The 13,736-nt window shown below is 41.1% G+C and overlaps 1 long non-coding RNA gene across 2 annotated transcripts; it reads left to right on the top strand.

Moving 5' to 3' along the window:
• The first annotated feature begins 6 nt into the window (after positions 1-6).
• On the top strand, positions 7-13,721 carry LOC111869737. 2 transcript variants are annotated; one of them, XR_002843717.2, is made up of 4 exons: positions 7-827; positions 3,453-3,568; positions 9,459-9,611; positions 10,108-13,721. It is a non-coding gene; the product is annotated as an uncharacterized LOC111869737 (long non-coding RNA). The 2 variants fall into 2 exon arrangements; XR_002843716.2 differs by having other exon boundaries at positions 9,459-13,721.
• The last annotated feature ends 15 nt before the right edge of the window (positions 13,722-13,736 follow it).

Below are 13,736 nucleotides of genomic sequence, written 5' to 3'. Positions count from 1 at the left end.
TGTAAAAAAATGAATTATGTATGCATACTGAAAACTATTTTATGTGCACACCTTTATCATGTGAGAATAGAGGAGATTAATCTGGATACTCTGGGACTGGTAGTCAGTTTTTAATTCATGAGTAGCAGGAATAGGAAATTTTAAATCCTCTAGTACTATTGAACTGGCGGTTGGATTGTAATTTGGCATAATATCAGTAATACTGAAAACATGAATTGTATATTGTAGTGGTAGAAATCACAGTGGTGGCCATGAGGAGTTCTGCGTTCTGGGATTTGACACTGTATAGCCCCTTGAAAGTCAACCAACACTTTGCAAGAACATATCACCTCCATCTTCAGGGTTGAAGAATAAGGGAAGGCTCTGCTTGCCACGCTGGTTTCTTACTTTGCCTATCCTTAGACTCTGGAGATAGAGGTGACCTGTTCTCTGAACCATCAGTTTCATGGGCTATGTGGCACTATATCCCAGAAGACAGAGCTCACTGTGTACCGGTAAAGCTTAATATGCCGAAGGAGTAGAGATATCATCCATCAGAACGTTCGTCTTAATTTTGCTAGTAAGAGTAGTAACAGTGGAGATGGTCAATACATGTTCTGTTCTGCAGGGCCAGGCAAATGAGAAGTGTGTGGAAGTGGATGAGCGTGAAAAAGCACAACATTATGAGCAGCAGAAATGGGAGGAGGAACAAATGTCACTGGCTGTGTTCCAATTTGGCGCACATGATAAAAATTCATGAAAAAGATCAAGCGTATGACCTGGTTTTGGATGATGAAATTGAATTTATTCAGGCTTTGAGGATGCCAGGCTCCAAGCCAGACCAAGAGGTAAGATTTTATCTCTTCGCTAACATGAAGATGATATCTTATCTGGCTTTTTTCTTGTTACTCTGAATGTTGTTAATATGAGGAAATAAACCATACTTTCCAGCTTGTGGCAGTTTGAGCAAACTGTGACTCTGAACTATTAACAGTTATGAATGAAATTTGTGAAGAAAGGATGACAAATTCAGCACTTAAAGGATTAATGAATTGTTATGTAATTGAAATGTGTGTCCAGTATACAGAGAGCATTTCAGAAGGTCTCTGGTTTGTGATTAGAACATGCTACATGTACAGTATGTAAATAGAAATTACACTTCAGAGCATACACAGTAATGAACCTTTATGTTCCATAAAGGCAGGTGGCTTCTTGAACAGCCAGTGGGTCATTAGCTTCTCAAGAATGATTATGATTCATAAAGTCTCTTACATATGTGTTTATAGCATTAAATATTGTTGAAAGTAACATATTGATGAAGTATTGGCTGTCTGCTTTAAAACGGATCAGTTGTTACAACTCATTGCTTAGTGTTAGCGAGTCCATAGACTGTAGGTTATATAAAAATTCTGTTCAGCTACAGTAGCTATATGGCAGTGAATGGGATTAGCAAAGGATTGGGAAGTGGCCATGGATTATTTTGAGGTATTGCCTTGGCATTTGTTGCAAGAGACAGATGAAGCAAGTGCCCAGGTCAAGACTGCAACTTCTGATTCCTTTAACTTATTGTCGTTTTGGGTGGCAAGTTTGACTTGTTTTCAAATGCATTTCCAGTTACATGGTGATATTCATGACTTGGGTGCTGTTCATGGTAATACTTCTGAATATCCTGTCCTTCATGTTATACGTGAAGTATAGCATATGGCTCTTATGTGCAATATTCCTTTCTGTGCAAGATGAAAATAAACCGAAACTAACAGAAACAGAAAGAAAAAACTCACCCTGCAAGAAACCAGAAGAAACTTGCCCATCTTTTACTTTTAGAGATGCTCTTATACAGTCAATTGAAAATCATCAGGTCAGTCATCCTTACAGCTGTAAGGTAATATGGTTGAGTATTTTGGAAAACAGCTGGAGAAGTTTATGTTCACTGGAATGTTAATAATTCAGAAGGTTTAATTGAAAAATATAAAATGTTTGTAAAGATACAATATTCTCTTGAACTGTGTGGCTGACATCAGCAACTCTGTATATGAGAACTGTGAATTCCAGAGATGGATTAACACAGTGAATTAAATGAGATTGCCTCAGATTATAATTTTTATGCATGATAAGGAAAACTATGCTTCAAGGAGGTATAAAAGCTGTTGGCTACAATACTGAAAGGTAGGTAATCTCTACATTTAGAAATATTTGTTTTGGTAAAACTGGGGCAGGTGAATTTTCTATGGACATTAGAGGACACCATTTTGATAGTTAATGGTGAGGATGTTTCCGTGTTTTCTAATTAAAAGAATATTATAATGTTTAGCCACAGATGACAAATGAAAAAATGGGGACTCTACAATGTGGTTACACTTGTTTATATTGTCACGTGTTGGGTGTATAATGCGACAAATAATTTCACGCCATATTTGATATAGCGAATTTTATTTCACATTTGCTCTTATGAGTTATTGTACAATCACACAATTAACAATCTGAGAATTACTGCCATCGGCAGTATCACAAATACTACACTGCAATTGCTAGTTGACTGCCTGGCTGACTCGTAACTCGTAACTCGAGAACTTGAGAACTAACTGTGAATAGTCTTCGCTGCTCCTTATTTAGCCTCGTTCCGGACAACACAGAAAACAGCCACGTAATAGTCACCACTGTTGTCTGACGCCGTGTTTACCGGTGTTACTGGTAACGCTGTCGGGAGTTGTCTCTCGCAACCACCGTTTACCCGTGTTGCATAGCGACCAGTGTGCTAGGACTTGGCTCGCTTTGGCTCCGCTCGGTACGTCACCGCTCCCAGGGGGGAAGGGGTGTCCTGCTAGTGCAACACGTCACAATATGTATTATGAGTAGGAGGACATTTCTCTGCCAGGATATTGCTGTTTTCCGTGTCAGTATAACAATATACAGTAACTAAAATTTTAAAGATGGTATATCCCTCAAATTAAGAAATTAAATTTTACTCATGAAATTGAAGAAGGCTAGGAATGAGAATTCATATTCTGTTGAAAAAGCTCTACTACAATACTTGTGCATTGGTTTAAGAGCCATGACCACTGTGTGTAAAGAGTACAGAAAGAGTAAATTTCATAAACTGACATAAATTTATAAATTGACAGGAAAGTTAATTCATATGTATTACATATTTGACTTCTGTTATAAGTTCTAACCATAGAAGGGGAGACAGGCTCTGGGAAAACAACTCAGATTCCACAGTTCGACAAGTAGGCAGGTCACTGCTTAGGCAAGTGGAATGTGTTATTCTGGATTATGTCACTATGTAGTATCTTAGGTGGAACCTGCTGCTTATGTCAAGTAAGTGTGACTATGAAAATGGAGGCACCAGATTCCACCAAAACATTAATTATTAGTTAGACAGCGTCATAACCAAAGACCATAATCTATATTTGCACAGCCATGAAAGCCTTATTACTGGAACATTTTGGTTTCAAGACATTCTTTTAACACAGGTTGGCTACAGCATCAGATTTGAGGATTGCACATCTGAGCGGACAGTTATCAAGTACATGACTCATGGAACACTACACAGGGAGTGTGTCTGAGAACCCGCTCTCCAGTCATACAGGTATGTTGAGAGAAGATAGGAAGTGACAGGAACGTTTAGATACAGTGCTCATACAGTTAGAGTAATCACAAATATCTATGCTACTTTTGATGTTGAACAGTATGGATATCTCTGTGGTTAGTTGCTGGCTTCTTGCTGTGGAGGCCTGGATTCAATCCCGGAATAGTCCATGTGGTATTTATGGTGGACACAGTGGAACTAAGGAAGTTTTTTCTGCAAACACTTCTTGTTTTCAGTACCCGTTATCATTCCATCTGTGCTCCATAATCATCTGTCACTAGGGAATGGCTCACTTGGTCCGTTTGAGTCACAGTCTAACAGAACTCTTGAAAATAATGATAATTTCTAAACTGTACATGTTTTAAGATTGAGTGAAAGCATGCAGATTAGAGATGAAGCTGTTTTTTTAAAGAGTTCTCACGAAGAATAACTTTACAATACAGGATCATGTACTAAAACTTTTTACTATTCACCCATATGATGCTTTATGTCAAAACTTTAGCAAAACTGTATAAGAGTTGAGGTTTTTGTGATGGTGAATATTAAGACTATAGTCTCATATGTAATGGCATGTAGTTTGGTAGATGGATAACAGATGTTTTGGAAAATGTACTACACTTCCATCAACATGGTGCTCTGTCTATCAAAGTACATACTGTCAGATACCAGAAGATGATGATATATTAATCTACTAACTCACTCAGGCATGTCTGAGAAAGAATGGTACACTACAAGGTGGTTCAAATATGACCGGGACTGATTTTTTTTTAAACCAAAATTGCCAAACACTTACTTGCACATGTCAGTCTTCAACGTACTGCCCTCCAGAGTCAACACATTTTTTCCAACGTTCTGGAAGCATCCTGATGCCCTTTTCAAAAAAGTTTTGTGGTTGGCGTCGTCATCCACAAACCGCATGCCTTGCAAGTCTGATTTGAGCCTTCCGAACAGGTATAAATCACTTGGTGCCAAATCGGGGCTGTACGGCGGATGTGTCAGAAGGTTCCATTTCAATTTCCAGAGGGTTTCCATTGTTGTTTTCGCCATATGGGGTGTGCATTGTCTTGAAGGAAGACTACCCGCTTTCCACCTCTCTTCCGCTTGGATCGGATCTTTTCCTTCACATCTGTTGCCAGGAGGTCTGAGCAATAAGCTGCATTGACTGTTCTGGCATCTGTCAGAAAGTCTACATGGATAACCCCCTGCCAGTCCCAGAAGAACGTTGCCATCACTTTTCCTGCCGAAACGGCTCCTCCGCACTCTCTTGGGTTTGGGAGAACTGGTATGCCGCCACTCGCATGATGATTGCTGGGACTCGGGAATGAAGTAATGCTCCCACGTTTCATCGGTGATCACTATAGACTTCAAAAATGTATCACCTTCGTTTTCAAACTGCTGTAGGAGACGACTGGCAACTTGCATGCACACCATTTTGTTCACGTGCATCAAAGTGCGTGGTACCCACCGTGCATTCACCTTGCGATAGTGCAGGTGGTATTTCATGATGTCTTCCACAACACCAACACTGATGGACAGCATTGCTCCAAGTTCCTTGATAGTGATGCGCCTGTTCTCACAAATAAGTGCATCTGCACGATCAATGTTTGGCATGGTGATGGATGTTTGTGGACGACGATCATGCGGTTCATTCTCCATGCGCGCTCTGCCCTCTCTGAAGCACTTACACCACTCAAACACATGGGTCCGTGAGAGACACTCTTCCCCATACTGTTGTTGGAGTCTGTGGTGAATTTCAGCAGACAGGACGTTTTCTCCAACTAGGAATTTGATCACAATGCGTTGTTCCACGCTCCGCGGTACCTTCTGTTCACTCATCACTCTAGCAACTTCCAGACAGGACTGAACAGGTTCTAACCCTAACAGGAGGGAGGGTGGAGGTTGTGGCTTCACTCTCTCAAGGTCGCACAGCTGCTGCGCAGTGCGGCTTTTTTACAAAAAATCAGTCCCGGTCATATTTGAACCACCTAGTATATTATTGTGTAAACGTTTGAGTACCATAATAACATTTTACACATTGTCACTAATAACAAGTTCTACCATACCGCAGTTCTTTTCCCATTCCATTTGAAACACTAATGCATGGTGCTATCAACCCCATATTTCCCAGGTATATTCATTTTACATAAGACTTTTATAGTGTTTCACTACACTAGAAGGTGCAGGACCCTTCTAATTTTACTAAAAGAAAATGCTTGAATATGACACACTCATTGTTTTTGCTATATATCTGAAGAAAGGCACATGGTGTTATGAATAAATGTAGAAGGTGGAAGAGTGCATGTATTATTTTTTTTATTGCTAGTGGGGTGGGACTAAGTTCCTTGTACTATGGCCACTTCTGGCCTATTGTACCAGCCCCAGATGATGGGTGAGGGTGATTGTGAAGCAATTGGTGGAATGAAGATTGGCAAGGGAAACTGAAGTACTCTGAGAAAACCTGCCCCAGCGCCACTTTGTCCACCACAAATCCCACTTGACCAGACCCCAGGATCGAACCCAGGCCACCACAATGGGAAACAGCAACTAACCGCTTGAGCTATGGCGCGGCCAAGAGTGCACGTAAGTTTATTAGTTATATATTTATAGAATATGTGTTTCTTGCAGTGTAATGATCATTGATAAAGCTCGTGAAAGAACTCTGCACACAGATATTTTATTTGGACTTGTTAACGACATTGCTAGGTTCAGACCTGATCTTAAGCTTCTCATCTCAAGTGAAACGCTGGATGCACAGAAATTCTCAGATTTCTTTGATAAAGCATCTATATTTAGAATACCAGGTATGAGAGATATTCTTTCATTTAATGTTCTGTGCTCACCAAAATCACAGATCATATTTTTTTCTAATTTACAAGGTGGTTCAAATATGGCTGGGACTAATTTAAAAAAAAAATGCCAAACACTTACTTGCACATGTCAGTCTTCAAAGTACTCCCCTCCAGAGTCAACACATTTTTTCCAACGTTCTGGAAGCATCCTGATGCCCTTTTCAAAAAAGGCTTGTGGTTGGCGGCGTATACACTCACGAACAGTTTGGATGATGGCGTTGTTGTCCACAAACTGCATGCCTTGCAAGTCTGATTTGAGCCTTCCGAACAGGTACAAATCACTTGGGGCCAAATCGGGACTGTACGGCGGATGTGTCAGAAGGCTCCATTTCAATGTCCGGAGGGTCTCCATTGTTGTTTTGGCCATATGGGGGCGTGCATTGTCTTGAAGGAAGGCTACCCACTTTCCACTTGGATCGGATCTTTTCCTTCACGTCTGTTGCCAGGAAGTCTGAGTAAAAAACTGCATTGACTGTTCTGGCATCTGTCAGAAAGTCTACATGGATAACCCCCTGCCAGTCCCAGAAGAACGTTTCCATCACTTTTCCTGCTGAATGGCTCCTCTGTGCTTTCTTGGGGTTTGGGAGAACTGGTATGCCACCACTTGCGTGATGACTGCTGGGTCTCAGGAATGAAGTAGTGCACCCACGTTTCATCAGTGGTCACTACAGACTTAAAAAAATGCGTCACCTTCTTCAAGCTGCTGTAGGAGACGACTGGTAGCTTGCTTGCGCACCATTTTGTTCACATCCGTCAAAGTGCATGGTACCCATCGTGCATTCACTTTGCAATAGTGCAGGTGGTATTTCACGATGTCTTCTACACTACCAACACTGATGGACAGCATTGCTCCAAGTTCCTTGATAGTGATGCGCCTATTCTCACAAATAAGTGCGTCTGCACGATCAATGTTTGGCTCGGTGACAGATGTTCACGGCCGACGATCATGCGGTTCATTCTCCACACACTCTCTGCCCTCTCTGATGCACTTTGGTGTAACACACAGGTCCATGAGGGATGCTCTTCCCCATAATGTTGGAGTCTGTGGTGAATTTCGTTTTCTCAAACGAGGAATTTGATCACAATGTGTTGTTCCACGCTCCGCGGTACCGTCTGTGTGCTCATCACTCTAGCAACTCCCAGACAGGACTGAACAGGTTCTAACCCGAACAGGAGGGAGGATGGAGGTTATGGCTTCACTCTCTCAAGGTCGCACAGCTGCTGTGCAGTGTGGCTTGTTTACACACATGAGTCCCGGTCATATCTGAACCAGCTTGTACCATCTAAAACAACAGATCAGAGAAGTAGTCATGCAGAAGGAAAGAAGAACATGGGAGGAAACAGAGGAGAAGTTTGGGGAAGACAGAGACAGATGAAAAGGCTTGGTTTGTGAACAGACCACATAAAAATATAAAAGTGAAGGAAGCAAAAGACCATCTAAAGCCAAGAGATTTCTTCCCAGAAGTTAGAAGAATTAATGAAAATCACAAGGAGCACAGCAGGCCACAGTGAGATTATAGAAGAAATTTTGATGTAATGAAGAAAGAATTATTAAATACATAACCAGTCATGAGTTCTTAGAAAACTGCAGATCTGACTGCAGAAATTGTGGCCTTCAGAGTCCCTGTTGAATTATCGTATTCCAAACTCTTACTTACCTACTTACTTGCTCATGGAGCTGAGCCCTTCTGGAGGAGCCACCAATTCTGCAGCTACTCAAGAATTTCCCAGCATTTTATGGAACCCGAAGGTTCATTACCGTGTTCACAAGAGCCCTCCACTGGTTCCTATCCTGAGCCATATCAATCCAATCCATATCATCCCATCTTATCTCTCTAAGATCCATTTTAATATTGTCCACCCACCTACACCTTGGTCTTCCCAGTGGTCTCTTTCCTTCTGGCTTTCCCACCAATATCCTATACACATTCCTCGTCTCCCCCATTCTTGCTACATGCCCTGCCCACCTCATCCTCCTTGACTTGATCTTTCTAATTATACTTGGAGAAGAGTGAAAGTTACGAAGCTTCTCATTGTGCAGTTTTCTCCAACCTTATGTCACTTCATCTCTCTTCGGTCCAAATATTCTCCTCAACACCCTGTTCTCAAACACCCTCAGTCTATATTCCTCCCTTAATGTCAGAGACAAAGTTTCACACCCATACAGAACCACAGGCAAAATTATAGTTTTATATATTCTAACTTTTATGTGTTTGGACAGCAGATGAGAAGACAAAAGATTCTGGACTGAATGGTAGCAAGCATTACCCAAGTTCAGTCTCCTCTTAATTTCCTCTTGAATCAGATTTCGACCTGTTATTATTGTTCCCAAATATCTGAACTGTGCCACATTTTCAAAACATCTGTTTCCTATCTTTATGTCATGATTTTGCCCTGCATTTTGGTGACGAGACAGCAACATATACTTAGTTTTCTCTGTGTTTACTTCTAGACCAACCTCTTTACTTGCGTCAGTTAAAGTTTGTGTGTTTTTCTTTATGGTATCTACGTTATCACCCAGTAGATTCACATCATCGGCATAGGCCAACAGCTGATGTGTCCCGTTTAATTTCAGTTCCACCTGGTTTCCCTGAACCTTCATAATGGCATATTCTAAAGCAAAGTTGAAAAGGAATGGCAATAAAGCATCTCCTTGTTTTAGACCATTCTGGGTAGGAAATTTATTAGACAAATTGCATGAATTAACTGGGGTACATTGTGCACTGATGGGACAAATACCTGAAGAAGAGTGATTACCACATTAACAGTCACAAGATAGGAGGAATGAATGCCTAACAATGGCCAGCAATACTTGAACATATAAACACAAGAGCAATTCCAGAATGATAAACTTCAAGATCTGTTGTGTTTATTATACAAAATTCTTTATTTTGATCCATGACAACAAAGCAATGAAACAGTCTGTTTTGTTGTTGTGTTGCAACGGATCCATATAAAGAATTTTGTTCAAACCTTACATCTGGACTTTTTTGTCCTCCACCTCTTGTAATTATGCACATATTTTCTCTCATTTGTCACAGTCTTGCCATAAAGTCAAGCAGTCACATCCTGTGCTAAAGGAGACTATATTCCTTGCTCTCTGTTTGGTATGAGAACAGCTCTACCTGGTATGAAAAATCCACTAAGAGCTATGAATTGACTGTTCAGGACCTACACAGTAGTGGACAACACAAGTAAGTGTAAGAAGTTACCGCCATGTAATCTGCTTTGATAACACTAGCAGCCAAAGGAGTCTGTGAACACAAAACCCAAGGCCTATCCTTAGAATCTGCCTCAGTGTCTGTAAGGTTAGGCATTTAGTTCTGTTTTCAAAACTGAATATCTCAAAACCTTCTGAGGTTAGGATTTGGGTTTTTTTTTTGCCAATAAACTGCCATGGCTGGTAGCACTCAGCTGATGGACAACATGGTGGTACAAATTTAAATTCATTTGGGTCACCTGTTTATCTGTGAGTATCGATTATTTTCATACACCAAATTCCAAATGAAGTTACAATTCCACATGATGTTTCTTACATTTTTTAAATATATGGAGGGAGTGGAGCAGGTGAAATGAGGGAGGTGGGCCCTCCATTTGCAAATTTTTAAGAAGAAAAATATGTATGTTCTGCCCTGGGAAAACACACTTTGGGAAGCAATGGGTTAAGCATTTCATTTCTAATGTTCACAGTGGCTTACACTCCTGTGACAATGTATCAGTCTGCCATGTGCATCATTTGCTCCTCATGCATGACCAGGAAGAGCAACATATGTTGGGCATCACTGCACCTGGGCAGCTGATGAGAGGCACCATATGGTCATAATTCTGTGGAAGGCACTTGATTGATACAGTCACATTTGACCAGTGACAAAGTGATCAGTTTCACATCTAGAATCAAAACTTCACCTTTCTGGCAAGCTGACTCACAACTGCGGACTGATACAATTCCTGCATTTACATTTATGCTGAGACACAGCAGAAGGGAACTCTGAACCTCCCATGTGTAGAATTTCAGCATAAAGATCTGACTTTGTGGAGGCACAGTGCAATGTCTTGCTCTCCTACCACACCCTCCAGTGCACAATGCTTGCTGGCCCAGGCCTTGGTGGAAGGGAAAACATGTGCAACAGGGGAGAGTGAGGGAAGGAGAAGACACTGCACTTTGGCTCCATAAAATAGAAATTGTTTAATCAGAAGAGACATCCGTTATTAGGTTGTTGCACAATAAACAGTGACACAACAAAGGAATTTGTCAGGCCATGCAATGAAACCCATGGAAGTACTGCTGGGAACAGTGTTCTCTGTGGGTCTGCACCAGTGGTAACTTCATTAAACAACAGAGGAATTCTTGGAAGTGGTTTTTTCTGTTGGGTTCATCCTGAGGCTATATTATGAGGACAAACAGGACAAGCCAGTCATTTAGAGAAGCCTATAAAGAGTCCTAAGTCTGCAGTTGGCAGTTTGGAGACAGACCCGCCCCCATTGTTGTAAGTTGTGTAGCAATGGCAAGTCGAGTTGTAAGGCAGACTCCAGCCTGCGGGGATGTAAGCCTGGGAGCAGAGGAACATCCACTGTTCGACGAACATTACCCAGAAGCACAGTGAAGACACAGCAGACTGAGAAGACTTACTGTATGCTGTAGTGAACTGTGGAGTGTGTGAATTAGTGATAGCACTATAATATTTATAGTTAGAAGCTTTAAAGAGTCCAAAAAATCCAATTACAATCCAAAATCCATGTGCAGTCATTTATCACATGACAATATATTAATTTTTAACAACATGATATAAGTATTCCTAATTTTTAATGGTAAAAATCCATATACAGAGATATATGACTCACTCATTCACTTCCATCTCGAATGCATCCTAAAACTGTTCACAATCTCTCTTTTATTTAAAATGACACTAAAATCATATCAACTGCTATATGTTTCAGCCCTACTTGGCCATCTTCAGGCAACTGTTCCTGTACTGAAACTGTCACACTGCACTAGATCGTCAGTCAGTGTATTCCATGCTACTGCATATCGTTCACACTATAATGTGTTTGGGAATCTAAGATCTCTCGTCATTCCACATCATTTTCCTTTTGCAGCATCCATGTTTGTGCCCCCTTTGTATGTTTGTTGTTACTAGTTGGGCATATGCCCCTTCTCTGAGGATGGCCAAGTAGGGCCAAAGGTGTATTCACTGATAAGACTTTAATGTTATTTTAAATGAAAGAGAGATTGTGAACAGTTCTAGGTTACATTAGAGATGGAAATGAATGAGCAAGTGTTACAGCAATGAAACACGATATTCAAATATAATATCAGAGATGTATGAGCATAACACACATGTAAAGTATTTCCCTATAATTCTGGAGAACCTCTCATGATGGCCAATGCTGGCCAAAACATTAAAGGTATATTTACATAATTGTATACTGAAGTGGTTCTCTTGATGGCATTACTATTCACTTTAATATCACTTGAACAATTACACAATGATTCTGTACATAGCCAGACGGGTAAGGCTGGTAACTGAGGGCATTTTCTCATTTGGTATAGCAAAGGCTGCATGGCTGAGGTTTCAGTTACTGTACAGGCACAAAACTTCTCTCCTCTCCAGAACATGTGAACTATGGGCACCAAAGGTTCTTCCCCAGGTGGGTAAAGCAGCCTGGGCATTTAGCTGACTGCTCACTTCCATTTAGTGCTAAGGTCAAGAATGGTACAGCTATACTTCCAAACTCTCCTCCATCTTCATGGTGTGTTAAACAGACAAAGGGACAACTGTGGCCATTTTGTTTATTGTTTTAAAGTATTAATTATATTGGATTTGTAAAGCGTGGTACATAAGTCTGAGTTGCATTCAGAAGGCTGACTTCGACTGCGTGGTTTAAGATGTTTGTAAATTCTGGGGTTGACAGAGACAGGAGATGTCTTGTGACTATGAGTGTTGAGGGATTAAACCAATGGTGGCGTTCGTGCCTTTTTTTTTTTCCCTGAAGTTTTGGCGGCCAACAGTGTTATTGATTTGAAATCAACGTAAGGATTTAGAGTGACCAATTGTGGTTTGTTAGGAAGAAGCCTTCTGGTAGAGGCCACTGTCAGACGTGTGTGACGCTGTGTAGGCCGCAAAAAGAGTAATATACCCTGAGTCAGTGATAGTGTGGCTAGTTATATCCATATACAGAGTGCAAGCGCAACCCTATTACGCTCTCCGGGATTTTGTGAGAGATAGTGAGCTAAATACTGCATTCTAATGATCAAAGGAATAAATAACCTTGTGTATACAAGTACTGTGGTTGTGGATTAAGTGTTATGCTCCAGTCTAAGTGAGGCCCGTAAAGACCCTGGGAAGGTTTCTCGTGCCACAAAAAAATATATATATAAAAAAGTGAAATCTAAAGGCTAACAGGGCACTATTAGCCCAGTGCCCAGTTACCAAGTGCGGAAAACAGAAGGTGGCCCGCAGAACGGCGGAGTGTGGAAAGAGTATAACTACAATGGGGCAATCAGTACTACTCAGATCCGCAAAGAAAAGGGGAGGAGAGAGAGAGGATGGCTACACACCTTTACCTGTACCATTTTAATTAATATAGTTCGAAGATGAACTCTGGACTGTAAATTTCCTTACATCACAGATATCTGAAAACAAAGCTGCAATTCCATTAGAGACCAGTGAATGTGATGCAGATGGAGGACACTCATGTACCCACACTACGTCTTTGGAACTTAACATTAACACAGTGCAGTGTGATCACGTTCCTCCAAGACTTCTAGCCCCTCCTGACGCTTATGTGGCCATAGAGTAGAACTGATATGCTTCCAGCCCAACACATTAAGATTCAGCAATGTTGGAAATTCTCTGTTAACGCATTCATTCCTGCACCTCTACAAGGAATTTACATTCAGGCATCAGAATCTCCCATGCAGGCTTGAGGGATTTTCAAGGAGAAAGTCTGAGCCTAGCATCGACATTCTAATGACAACACTGACAGCACTTCCCGCATCTGTTGACAGCTGTGTATGTGTCAAGCTATATATAGGCTTGCTGACTCTGCCAGCACCCCAAACTGTAAGGCAAGCATGTTAAGGCTGATTAGGAGGGGATTTGAGAGAAAGGTGCCCCCTATGTTTGGAGTAGGAGGATGCTAAGCACATGCTGCTAAATTGCCCTCAAACAAAAAGGTGGAGAGAAGAATATGTATGCAGGAAACGGTTGAATATAAATGAGAACACAGCATACAGGAAGATAATTAGCTGCACAAATGTAACTAAGATGAAAACCACTACATGTAAATGGGAGACCAAAGTTAAGGGGGGGACATAA

This window comes from Cryptotermes secundus, unplaced genomic scaffold (assembly GCF_002891405.2).
Source record: "Cryptotermes secundus unplaced genomic scaffold, Csec_1.0 scaffold20470, whole genome shotgun sequence".
NCBI classification, from domain to species: Eukaryota; Metazoa; Arthropoda; class Insecta; order Blattodea; family Kalotermitidae; genus Cryptotermes; species Cryptotermes secundus.
This window is presented reverse-complemented; position numbering and strand designations above follow the sequence as displayed.